The 14,228-nt window shown below is 38.2% G+C and overlaps 1 protein-coding gene across 1 annotated transcript in view; it reads right to left on the reverse strand.

Moving 5' to 3' along the window:
• The window catches only part of CCDC102B (coiled-coil domain containing 102B), a 355,558-nt gene that overhangs the window by 339,208 nt on the left and 2,122 nt on the right, over positions 1 to 14,228 (reverse strand). The window lies entirely within an intron of this gene.

Genomic DNA, 14,228 nt, shown 5'->3' on the forward strand with positions numbered 1-14,228 from the left:
ATCTATGCAGTGGCTCACCCCTGTAATCACAGCACTTTGGGAGGCCAAGGCAGGCAGATCATGAGGTCAGGAGTTCAAGACCAGCCTGGCCAATATGGTGAAACCCTGTCTCTACTAAAAATACAAAAATTAGCCAGGTTGGTGGCGTATGTCTGTAGTCCCAGCTACTTGGGAGACTGAGGCAGAAGAATCGCTTGATCCCTGGAGGCAGAAGTTGCAGTGAGCCAAGATCGTGCCATTGTACTCTAGCATGGCAGCAGAGTGAGACTCCATCTCGGAAAAAAAAAAAAAGGAAAAGTCTTAAATCCATAATGACCTACCCAAATAAATATTAATTTAAATGTGCCAAAGAAGATCAAGATATCAGAATATTTCTGCTGGAACCTTATTACTCAGTCCTTTCGGTAATGTTGATACCTTTGTTATATTGATAAAGGATGCAGAATACAGTTCAGTATTAAATACATCATGTAGAAGACATTTTCTGACTCAAGGGATTGACTTCTTAAGTGTGGTATTCAGTCAGATGAAGATATATGAGAATCCACAACCAATCTACTATTATTTTTTAAATCAGTAGGATTTGCTTACTTTAAGAATATGAATGAGAGTGAGATTACATTAATGTTTAACATTTTTAAAATTCAGGGAAAAGATGATAACAGATTATAAGTGTTCTGATCGATTGCTTATCTTGAGTAAGCTGCAGACATTTATGAGCAGACGGAAGTATTACATGAGTGGGTCACTCTGTTGAAATTATGAAAAAATGGCATAATAACTACAAATAAGTTTCAAAATATTTCTTCAGAGTCCTGGAAAAGTATCTAAGTGATCCTCTTGGACTAAGTCTATAAAAACTGAACAACCTAATTAAATGTAATATGAATTGACTTTCATAATTGGATTAGTACCTTTGAACCCTAGGGAGACTTAGAAGTAAATATAGATTTTTTTAAGAAAAAGAAAACAGCACTAAAGTTTTGTATTTTATATTTTAATGGATAAGAGAATCTCACCTGTTGTAATGATGATCTGAAATCTAATCTGAAGTATGTAATAATGGAATTCATTTAGATGAAACCTCACATTTTATATTTAGTATTAAAACAACTAAGAGAAACTTAAGTTTACCGTATTTATAAATATAAATTCTACTCACATGAACGGTGCGTAAGGATTCCCATTGTTCTACAACCACACAAAATGAAAGTCAATGGTATGTCAATGAGGTCTTATTTTGAATTTATTACATTTTAATGAAGTAGAGCAGCTTTGAATATTATTTGATGTTTACATTTTCTCTTCTATAAAATGTCTGTCTCTATGTTTTGCCCACTGTTATGTGCTTTGTATTTTTCTTATGTTTAATTAACTTTTTATAGTAGTTATTTAGTTGCACATAACAATTCCAATTCTGTTGCTTGTCTTTTCACTTTACTTTCTTCATGGTGTCTTTCAATTAATATATCAATCTTTTCCCTCTGACTTGCAATATTTGTATGCAGAAAATCCTCTTCTACCTCTAAGTGTCAAAGATGTTCCATATATTCTTATCAAGACTAACGTTTTGCTTGCTCATTTGTCTTTTTTCTTGCTGGAACTGCTTTTTGTCAATGGTGTAGGGTTTGGACCCAAATTAATTGTTTTGTCTTTATGGAGATTAAAATTGTCTGAGCATGTTATACGCTTTTCTCCAGTTTTTTCCAATGTGATATATCAAGTCATGTGTCAAGTTTCCATTAATGCCTGAATTCCTTTCTGAGCTATTGTATTCCACTGGTCAGTTGGTCTATCCCTGCGTGAATGCTACATTGTCCTCAGTAAAATCTTGGTATCTAGCCGAATAAGCTCCTCCATCTTAATTTTTCGGATATACTTGGACTTTTGCTCTTCTCTATAAATTTTTATCAATAATATATTAAGATCCCTGAAAAAAACTTCTTAAAATTGTTGTTGAAATTTCATTGAATCGATAGATAATCTCGGGGATAACAGATACCTTGTGTTGTTTTCTATCCACTGCAGTGCTTTCTCTCTCCATTTATTGGTATCTTGTTTAATTTCTTGAAATAGTGTCATAATTTTCTTCCTATAGCTGCCACATCTTTATATAATGTAGCATTTTGTTACTAATATTAATGATATTTTTAAATGCATGTTTTCTCTTGATTGCTATTTTATTTATTTATTTATTTATGTATTTATGTATTTATTTATTTATTTGAGACAGAGTCTTGCTCTGCCACCCAGGCTGGAGTGCAGTGGCGCGATCTCAGCTCACTGCAACCTCCATCTCCCAGGTTCATGCCATTCTCCGGCCTCAGCCTCCCAAGTAGCTAGGACTACAGGCGCCCACCACCACGCCCAGCTAATTTTTGTATTTTTAGTAGACATGGGGTTTCACCGTGTTAGCCAGGATGGTCTCGATCTCCTGACCTCGTGATCCGCCCGCCTCAGCCTCCCAAAGTGCTGGGATTACAGGTGTGAGCCACCACACTCAGCCTTGATTGCTATTTTAAAGTAACACAATTTATTATTGCATAATGACCATAAACCTAGCTACTTTGGTAAACGTTTACTAATGCTTATAATTTGCATGAACTTTTTTTAAAAATTTACTCCTGCCGAATACATGCACTTTAAATAAAATTTCAATATAGATTGCCTTATTCATGATTAGTAACAATTTTGCTTCCCTTTCCCATCCTTATACTACCCCTTTCTCTTTTTTCTTCTACTACTCAAGCTAGGACTTTCAGTACAATATTTAATAGGTATAGTAATATTGAACGTCTCATCCAATTCCAGATACTAAAGGAAATCCTTCTTTTTTTTTCTTTGTTTTGTTTTACTCGTAACAATGTTTGATGAATATTATTGATCCTTATTGTGTATCCTGGTGTTTCTCAACATTTTGTGCAGGATAACACCCAGAGAAAATTATAACTTTTTAGGGCAATTGATGTAAATCATGAGGCTGCTTAAGGGAAGCAGCAATAGACTACAGCATTCTGCCTGCTTCAGGTCACAGCCAGCTGTGCCTAAAGCTGAGGAGATAATGCAAGAGCACAGCTGCAACATAAACTTGATGCACAGTCTGAAAGCTTCACCTTGACATAAGGAATTTAACTAGGAGGACAAAACTTGTGCCATAATTTGGTTTATGTTGTTCAATCTTTGGGTAGTATTAGCAGCCATGGATTCAGATACTGAAATGCAAAGCCAAATCAAGAATATCTATTATGCTTGTCTATTCCACTCAAATACCCTTGAAGGAGCAGGAAAAGACGCAATATAATCTACTTCCCTGTTATATATTAGACTTTCTTCCCCGGGATTACTTCTCAGAAATGACTTCAAATGTTGCTTCTCCTGCTGGCAAGCAGAATAATCTATTTTTATAAGAAATTTGAGCTTCAGCAGAGTCCAGTAGTATACATTGCCAGTCAGCCCATCACTGCATGGTTTGACCTCCAGAATGTCCACTCATTTCATAGACCCGTATTGCCATTTCAAGAGATTGAACTAAAGCATCAACTTGTTGATTCCAATCACCTTCAGAAACTAGAAAAGACGTTCTTTGGTGAACAACAGTATGATTTTCTTCGATTTGCACTCAGAATTATAGGAAGAGCAGTATCTGAGATAGGAGTCTCTTTATTGCCAATTATCTACAGTCCACTTGCCAGACCAAATTGAAAGTCCATTAGCAACAGTCCAAGAGTCAATATGCACCCAAATCATTGCGATTTTATTTGTGTCAATTCTATTACTGCCAGGAACACAGCCTGTAATTCTGCCCAGTAGGCTGCCAACCTGGCTATTCTTCCATGAAGAATTTACTAACTGCTGGTCACAAGACAGCTGCTTTCCATACTGAGCCATGGCACTCCATTCTGGAATTGCCACCTGTAAACCAGGCCAATTGCCATGTATCCTTGAGGCAATTGGTAGAAAGGTTAGGCCTGCCAGTAGGAGCAGCAGCCCAGCAGCCAAGTCTTCAGATGGCTTTTTAGAAAGTCGTAGTGGAAAAAGGCCACTTGTTCATGAATACATTGAGTCTCACTGCATATCATAGCAGAGTGCTTCTGTGCAGTTACATCCACATTATGGTGGAATTTCTATGAACATTTCCCTGCATGTTGGGATGCTTTCTTGACATTACTCATGACATGAGAAGTAGTTAAGGAGTTCATATAATTTTACGTCCTCCAATTACTGGGGCTGTATTACTAAATGCGCAGTCACTATCTAGTAACTGTCTTTAAAAGAAATATACCAGAGAACGGTACTAGGTAATTTTCTATTACAAAAACACAGAAGTCACTGCTGACCATGGTTATGGGCTTTAGCCAGAGACTGGAGTCAGTATGAATGCAGGTGACTGACACTGAATATTATCTCAGCATTAGCACAATATGGTCCAAACAGGACAGCTTCAACTACAGGCTCTGCAGTTCCAAGAAGGCTTGTTGTTTTGTTCAAGCTTCCCTTCAAATGGACTTTTTCCAGGTGTTAATGGGATGAACCCAGTTGTATTCCAAAGTAGATGACATGATTTTTCCAAAACCCAAATAGGCCTATTTGGCATTAGTTCTCTCAATTAGTCTGAGGGGAGAGGAGCAAGAACATTTTCTTCCTTGTAGTCTTTTGTGTATCATTTGACACTCCAATCCATGGACTCCTCCCAAATTTTACAGTCTTTACGAGGTCCTAGATTTGTTTAGGGTTCATGCACCATCTGCAATCAGATCCCCAATCAGATTCATGAACATGGCAAAGTTGCTTTTAGCTTGACTCTCAGTTTCAGAGATAATCATAGAATCATCAGGATAGAGCATTAGGACAACGTATTGCATCTAGATCTGCCTCACCAGATTGTGACAATATGCAGGGAGGAATTCCAGTATCCTTGAGGCAAATGTATGTTGGAAACCATTCTACGTGAATGCACATTGTTATTGACTCTTCCTGGCATCTAAAATTGCAAAATATATGAGCCAGGTCAATTACAGAAAACCAGTCACCTTTAGCTTGTTAAATAGTGTATTTAGCAGTTGAGTAGTGTGGATTATATCAGGGACCTCTGAAGCTATTAAAGTTACTGTTTAATGGAGTTTCCGGTAACCACTGACAGTCTCCATTGTCCATCAGCCTCTCTCAGTGGCATCATCAGGGCACTGTATAAAGAGTGTGTGGATACAAACATGCCTGCAGCTAACATTTCCTTAATCAAGGCAGTAATTTTTTGTTGCTATAGGCATATGTTACTTAGCATTTCAAATTTACTGTTTGAATAGGCTTAGGTAACTCTAACAGTTCCCATTTTTCATATCCAATTAGTACTGAATGAAGAGCAGGTCTATAAGTTATTTTATTTGTAAAAATTTTCACTCAGTAGGAGGAAGAATTTGCAGCTAATTATTCTATCCATACCAATTATACATTCAGGTAAGGGAGACATCCCCACAGTATACTTTTGAAAATCACATATTTCAACTTTTAATGAGATTTTAATGTTTATCCTTCTTCCAGAAGCATCTCCCTGTTCCCCTAAATTAATTCTATCACCCTGAATGGACTCATTAAGCAGGCTGAGGCAATGTTCCTGTACCTAATTGACCTAAAAGAGCTCCTTCTCCATCTCCAGGCCATTTCACCCATCTGTAGAAGGCTTTGGTTCTCCCACAGGAATTTGGTCAGGAGACCCAGTCCTTCACATCACCCTTCTTCATCCATTATTGCCTGTGGTAGACAGAATTCTAAAGGTGTCCACTCCAAGTTCCCATACTCTGCTCAGTCAATGAAAGACTAATCCAGTTACTGCTCTGAAGGATTTTTGGGATAAAATTAACCAGCTGACTTTAAGATATGGAGAGCGTCTTGGATTATTCAGGGAGACCCAAAATAACCACACAAGCCCTCAAAAGCAGAAGAGGTAGAGAGTTGCAGCAGAAAGTTGAAAAGATTTGAAGCAGGAGAAAGACTTGCCCCACTGTCACTGGCTTTGAAGTGGGCCATGAGTCAGGAAATGTAGGTGGAGAATAATTCTCAGACAGCAGTTGTCAAGGAAACAGGGCCCTCAGTCCTACCACCACATACAAGTCAATTCCAACAGCAACCTTAGAAGCCTGGAAGTGGGTCCTTTCCTAGAGCCTCCAAAAAGGAGCAGAGCCTTCAGACACCTTGATTGTAGATTTTTGTGACCTGGAGCAGAAAGACTAGCTTAGTGTACTGGATTTCTAATCTACTGAACTGGGACATAATAAATTTGTGTTGCTTTAAACTGCAGCAATAGAAAATTAATATAGCACCTTACTATTAAAAGCAGGTATTTTGCAGTGACACAGAATCCACCTGATACAGTTATCTGCGTCCCCACCCAAATTTCACACTGAATTGTAATCCCCATGTGTCAAGGGTGGGACCAGATGGAGATAACTGAATCATGAAAGCAGTTTCTCTGATGCTGTTCTCATGACAGTGAGTTCTCATGAGATCTGACGGTTGTATAAGGAGCTTCCCTCTTCACTCGGCACCCATTCTCTCTCCTGCCACCCTGTGAAGAGGTGCCTTCCAACATGATTGTAAGTTTCCTGAGGTTTTCCCAGTCATGCAAAATTGTGAGTCAATTAAACCCCTTTCCTTTATAAACTGCCCAGTCTCAGGTATTTCTTCATACCAGCATGAGAACAGTAAATTGGTACTAATAGAGTGGAGTGCTGCTATAAGGATACCTGAAAATGTGGAAGCGACATTGGGACTGGATAACAGGCAGAGGTTGGAACAGTTTGGAGGGCTCAAAAGAAGACAGGAAAATGTGGGAAAGTTTGGAACTTCCTAGAGACTTGAAGGATTTAGAAGACAGGAAGATGTGGGAAAGTTTGGAACTTACTAGAGATTTGTTGGATGGCTTTGACCAAAATGCTGATTGTGATATGGACAGTGAAATCCAGGCCGAGGTGGTCTCAGATGGAGAAGAGAAACTTCTTGGAAACTGGAATAAAAGTCATTCTTGCTATGTTTTAGCAAAGAGACTGGCAGCATTTTGCACCTGCCCCAGAGATCTGTGGAACTTTGAACTTGACAGAGACAATTCAGGGTATCTGGCAGAAGAAATTTCTAAGCAGCAAAGCATTCAAGAGGAAGCAGAGCATAAAAATTTGGAAAAGTTGCAGCCTGATGATAGGGTAGAAAAGAAAACTCCATTTTCTGGGGAGAAGTTCAAGTTGCAGAAATTTGCATAAGTAGTGAGAAGCCAAATGTTAATCACCAAAACAAAGGGGGAAAGGTCTTCAGGCCATGTCAGAGACCTTCACACAGCCCCTTCCATCACAGGTCCAGAGGCCAAGGAGGAAAAACTGGTTTTATGGGCCAAGCGTAGGGGCCCCCAGTTCTGTGTAATCTCAGGACCTGGTGCCTATATTTCAGCTGCTTCAGCTCTAGCCATGGCTAAAAGGGGACAAGGTATAGCTTGGGAAATTGCTTCTGGTGATGCAAGTCCCAATCCTGGACAGCTTCCACATGGTGTTGAGCCTGCGGGTGCACAGAAGTGAATAACTGAGGTTTGGGAACCTGTGCCCAGATTTTAGAGAATATATGGAAATGCCTGGATGTCCAGGCAGAAGTTTGTTGCAGGGGCATAGTCCTCATGGAGACCCTCTACTAGGGCAGTGCAGCAGGGAAATGTGTCATCATAGCCCCACCACAGCATCCCCACTGGGGCACTCACTAGTGGAGCTGTGAGAAGAAGGCCTCCATCCTCCACACCCCAGAATGGTAGATCCACTGACAGCACGTACCATGCAACTGGAAAAGCCACAGACATTCAATGCTAGCTTGTGAAAGTAGCCAGAAGTGGGGCTGTACCCTGCAAAGCCACAGGAGTGGAGCTGCCCAAGCTGCTCTACATCTTGCATCAGTGTGCCCTGGATGTCAGACATGGAGTCAAAGGAGATCATTTTGGAACTTTAAGGTTTAATGACTGCCCTATTGGATTTCAGACTTGCATGGGGCCTGTATCCCCTTTCAGCCAATTTCTCCCATTTGGAATGGTTGTATTTACCCAATCTTTGCACCTGCATTGTATCTAGGAAGAAACTACCTTGTTTTTGATTTTGCAGGCTGATAGGTGGAAGGGACTCACCTTGTCTCAGATGAGACTTTGGACTTGGACTTTGGGTTAATGCTGGAATGAGCTGACTCTGGGGACTGTTGGAAAGGCATGATTGTGTTTTGAAATGTGAGAACATGAGATTTGGGAGGGGCAAAGGGTAGAATGATATGATTTGGTTCTGTGTCCCCACCCAAATCTCATCTTGAATTGTAATAATCCCCCTGGTGGGACCAGGTGGAGATAGTTTAATCATGGGGGCATTCTTCCCCACGCTCTTCTCATGATATTGAGTTCTTACAAGATCTGATGGTTTTAAAACCCATCCTTGCTGGGCACCCATTCTCTGTCCTGCTTCCCTGTGAAGAGGTGCCTTCCACCGTGATGGTAAGTTTCCTGAGGCCTCCCCAGCCATGAGGAACTGTGAGTCAAACTTCTTTTCTTTATAAATTGCCCAGTCTCTCATATTTCTTCACAGCTGTGTAAGAAAGGACTAATACACAACTCACATAACAAACCTGCACTTGTACTCCCTGAATCTAAAAAAAAAAAGAAAAAAAAAAAGTTGAAGAAAGAAAAAAATAATAAAGGCAGATATTTTGGAATTCAATCTAGAGACTAATGACAACCTTTCTCTATCTGAAATTCCCCTAATCTTAGACAAGCCAAGTATATCTGCTTTGGTATTTTAATATCTTGGGAAGTTTGAGAAGAAGCAATTTGTATTTCTCTCACTTCCTGAAAAATTTCATCAAAGATCTGGTGGGTACTCTGCCCATTTGTTCCTTTTTCATGTCAATTTAGATGAAACATCTAAAGACTTCTAATTCTTAAACATCTAAAGAATTCTTGACCTTTCCTTTTTTTAAATTTACTTTCTTTTGTAAAATCCTACCCTTTGTATAATATTATCTTGAAGTCTGATAGGAAGAAGTTGGGAATAAAAATCCAAAGTTGTCTCTTTTATATCCTTTTTAGGTCCCCAAAGCATAATCACGTATGGTATTCATGGTGGTGGGCTGTCTTTTATAATAGCAGCACTTATAAGCTGGAAGAGGCGCATCCCAGATGGAGCTTGTTTCATTGTCATATGGTCAGGCGAGTAATGTCTGTATCATCAGCATTTCTGCAGCTTCAGTCGACCATTTAATGACAAGGGAAGAGTGGGGAAATTGCTCTTCTCTGGGAATGACTGTCCTCTCTTTACTACATTCCAGTCAGGATGGATTTATCCTTGAACAATCCCCACAAAGATAGCAGCCAAAAAAGGATGCAGGATGAGTGCAAACATCCCCCTCCCTCAACAGTGTTCAAAGCCAGAGACAATGCTATGGATCTAAAATTCTCAGAAGCCATTGGAACAAAGTTTCATCAGGGTAAGGCTTATAACCCTGTACAAAATACCTCTCTTACTTCACAGAACGATCCCTTACTTCAGTTGTTTCCTCCCTTGTGTCATCTACTTGCCCCCACTTGAATTATCTTATTCGTTGTAGTAGGTTATAACCTCAGGCTTAGTTGGCTCACCAGAAGTTATACTGTCCAAGTTCCTATGGTTGAGGTTTCTTTGACAGCCAGAGAGGATGAAACCCAACTTCAGAACTTCCTTTCACTTTTGCTAATGCTGAAAGCAACAAGTAGGCACTGGAATTTTAGTCAGCTTGCCTTCAGTTTGCTTTTCTCTTCCAATTTTGCTAGCTTCTGGAATTCAGTTTCTGTAATTTCCAGATTGCAACAGAAAGTCTTATTATCAGTAACTAATATCAAACACTATGCTACTTCCAACCAAGCATAGCTTGGCAACCACCTCTATATCAATAGGATATTTTCATCCTGTTTATTAGATTCTTCCCTTTCTATTTCTAAATAATGCTTAAGTCACATTTTTGGAAAAGAATGAGGAAGGAATCTTATTTTTTTTCTCACGACTCCTCTGGTTTGGGTACCAAGTTTATACTAGTTTTTTCTGGATGAAGCTCACAAGCTTCATGTTGAATGAAAGAAGAGTACGTCCTGTATGATTCCATTGATATCAAGTTCAAAACTAATCTGACCTGTCAGAAGTCAGCAGAGTGGTTCTCGTGGTAGAGGTAGTAAAGGGGAAGGGTGGAAAGCAGCACTGGAAAGGGACAAGGGTTGTAGGGACAAGGGTGGTTTTGTAGATGCTTCAATGATCTGTTTCTGAATCATCACAAGAAATAGTTACATGGGCATGCTCATTTTGTAAAAATTCATTAACTTGTACCCTAATGATATGTGTTCTTGTTTGTGCATATATTATACTCCAATAAATGCTGTTTAAGTAGATGCCCAATAATTATTGTTGCTATTAATGAATGACTAATCATGAGTTCTGAGAGAGTAGGAACTTTCTGCAGAAAGACAGCAATCTCTCGGTCTCTGGGAGTCTTCTATTTAAAAGTCTGTGTCTGTCTGTCCCACAGGCTGGAGGGCAGAGGTGTGACCATAGTTCACTGTAGCCTCAAATTCTTGGCCTCTTATCAATCCTCATCCTCCAAAGCAACTGGGATTACAGGTAGACAGACAAACATGCCTGGCTACTTTTTAAATTATTGTAGAGACAGGGGCTCGCTAGTTTGCCCAGGCTGATCTTGAACTCCTGACCTCAAGCCACCCTCCTGCCTAGCCTTTCCAATGTGCTGAGACTACAGGTGTGAGCTACTATGCCCAGCTGAGTCAGGAGTCTTCTAAGCAATCCCACTTCTAACATCAACTGTACAAAAACAGAATTCACTTGCTAAAAAAGACTCACAGGGCTTCATGTAACAATGCTTACAAATCTATGCAGGAAAGGGATACAATGTAACAACAGTGTTGAAATAAGGATATGGATCAAAGTCCTCCTCCCAGCAAGGAGTCTGGAAAAAGATTCCACGTGAAAGCTTCTAGCTTCTTCTTTCTCTAAGGGTCATAAGTGCACATTCTCTCTTGGATCAGGAACCACGTGCATGTGCATAGAACCCTTTAAAATGAAGGAACACAAGGTGGAGTCTCACCTGAGTTTTTAAATGTTTTCCTGGCCATGTATGTATATTACTGCTACAAAATCAGCCTCAATCTTAGAACCCTCTGGAGATTTCACTAAGACCAAATGCAAATCAATCTCACATTAATAAACAATGTAACAAATAGGTAAAAACCACCTGAAAATTCCATGGTTACGAAAGCATCATTATTAATCAGCACATTTTGGTGATTGACCCGTGGTTAGTGTTATGCAAGAAATTTAGCAAAACATCTCAGGATAATTCTGGAACTGGTGGATATCAACCTTTACAGCACAACATGTCATAGAATTGTCTTCCTATTCCTAATTTACTACTGATGAGAGGTTGAAATATATAAATTCACTTTACTGTGCTTATTTAAATAATCATATGCTATTTATCTCTTATGTGTAACAAATTTCATTAAAACTTTTTTCCCAAGTTAAACCAAGGCTTGCATTTCTGGATCAAAAAAATTAATAATAATTTGGTCATGATTATTATCTTTTTCAGTGAACTGCTAGATTTGGTTTGATATTTTATTGGGAACTTTTCAATTTTTGTTCACAAGTGAAATGGGCCTGTTTGTTTTCCATTCTCACATGACTCCTCTGGTTTGGGTACCAAGTTTATACTAGACTCTGAAAAAATTGGTGAATGTTCCCTATTTTTTGATTGTCTGGACGTGTTTGTAACAACCGTGTGATTAATGCTATGTTTCAACTTGACTGGGCTAAGAGATGCCCACATAGCTAGTAAAACATTATTTCTAGGCATGTCTATGAGGATGTTTTCAGGAAAAGTTAGCATTTGAATGAGTAACTGAGTAATGCAGATGGCCTCCCCAGTTTGGGTGGGCATCATTCAGTTCATTGAAAGCCTGAACAGAACAAAAAGATGGAGGGAGGGTGAATTCACTCTCTGGGTTTGAGCTGAGACATCACCTTTTCTTGCCCTTGGACATCACTATTCCTGGTTCTTGGGCTTTGGGACTCAGATCAGGACTTACATCACTAACTTGTGGTTCTCAGGCCTTTGGACCCCTCATTATCAGGTTTTCACACTTGGACTGAATTAAACACTTGGAGTGGCTTTCTGGTTCTCCAGCTTGCCAACGGAAGATTATAGGACTTCTTGATCTTCATAGTTGCATAAGCCAATTCACATAATAAAGCTTCCTTTGGTTTTCTTTCTCTGGAGAATCCTAATACAGATTAATTTTTGTTTTCACAAAGATTGGTAGTACATATTTTAAAATCAATCGGGTCTCATTTTTTAACGATATAATTTTAAGCTTCTGATTCAATTCCTTTAATTGCTAATTATTAAGTCTTTTTAGTTTTTGAACCACTTTTGTTTTTTAAATAATATTGACTTTAAGTTTTCAGATATATTTTCATAAAGTTGTTCTATATCTCTTTAAGTTTTGCTGCCTATATTTATGCTCTTCTTATGGTCCCAGTATTTTTAATGTAATTAGTATACTGAATAAATAAAGATTATAATCAATGTACAACAGATTTTTCTCCCATCATTCCTTAAAGCATATTTTACACAAAGTGATTTAAAAAGAAATGGTATTTTCTGAAATTATTTTCCCTCAACACCACTAAATGAGATATGCAGGACAGAAACAACAGCATCACCTGGGAACTCTTGAGAAATGTAAATTGATGGGCCCCACTGGGTCAGATTCTCTAGGGACTGATTAGAGTCTACATTAAATCAAGCTCTCCAGGCAACTGATGCTTAAAATTTGAGAAGCACTGTTAACACTATATAATATCTCTCCATTAAAAAACATAAATGTAAGTAGCTTTATGTATGTATTCTTATTTTTAAGCTTTTATTAGCACCCAAACACAGAAAAGTACAAAAACGCTAAAGGTACAGCTCAATGCATGTTTGCAATGTGAACGTATCATTGTAAGCAGCACCCAGATCAAGAAACATGATATTTACCTGTACCTCAACTTTTAACACAATTAATTTGCCTGCTTTTGAGCTTATGTAAATAAAATCATATAGTACCTTTCTATAGTTTCTGGTTTCTTCTGTTCAACATTTAGTTTATGATTTGCGACCACGTAGTTCTCCATACGAAAGTTCATTCATTCTCGTTGCTATATAGTACATTACTGTAGGATTACAGCACAATTTATCGATTCTACTATTAGACACTCGAGTTGTTTAGCTTTTCACAATACAAACTGTCCTGCTATAGACAAGACATTCTTGTATATGACTTTTGGTGAGGACATGTGTCTTAGCGTGTTGGTGCTCTATAACAAAAAAAAAAAAAAAAAAATACAGACTCGGTAATTTATAAATAATAACAATTTATTTCTTAAAGTTCTGGAGGCTGCACATAAAGGAGTCAGCAGGGTTTGGTGTCTGATAAGGGTTTGCTCTCTGCTTCCAGGACGGTACCTTCTTGTTGTGTTTTCACATGGCTTAAGGTTGAAGAGAAAAGGGGTCTAAGATAATCCCTTCAATCTCTTTTATAAGGTCTCTAATCACATTCATGAGGGTCCCACCTCATGATTAAATCATGCCCAAATGGCCCCACTTCTTAATGTTATCATATTGGCAATTAAGTTTCAATATATGAAATTTGGGTTACACATTTAGACTACAGCAATATGTATGCAAAATACACAAGGTATATATATATATATATATACACACACACACACACACACACATATATATATACCTGTACAAGTGTAGCTTATCTGAAAGTCTTTTTAAAAATATTGTCAAAATAGTAGAATCTTTTAAATCTCAAAAAAAATTATCACCACTTGAGGTAGATAAGCAGAAAAAAACACATAAAATTTTTACCACGGAATATGTTTTAGCATGTGGAAATTTAGCATGTTCTCTGAACAAAAAGCCTAAAAAGTTTATTGGTTTATTAAATCATTTTCAGATTAATGCATTATTTTGATCATTTTCACGTTGCCTAGATCAGTAATGTGCAACGGAAATATAATGCAAAACCACATATGTAATTATAAATCTTCTAGTAGCTAAACTAAAAAATAAAAACAGGTGAGATTAATTTTAATAATTTAATTAACTCACTATATCTAAGCTATAAT

The sequence above is a fragment of the Rhinopithecus bieti genome, unplaced genomic scaffold, assembly GCF_001698545.2.
Source record: "Rhinopithecus bieti isolate Rb0 unplaced genomic scaffold, ASM169854v2 scaffold_2272, whole genome shotgun sequence".
Lineage (NCBI taxonomy): Eukaryota > Metazoa > Chordata > Mammalia > Primates > Cercopithecidae > Rhinopithecus > Rhinopithecus bieti.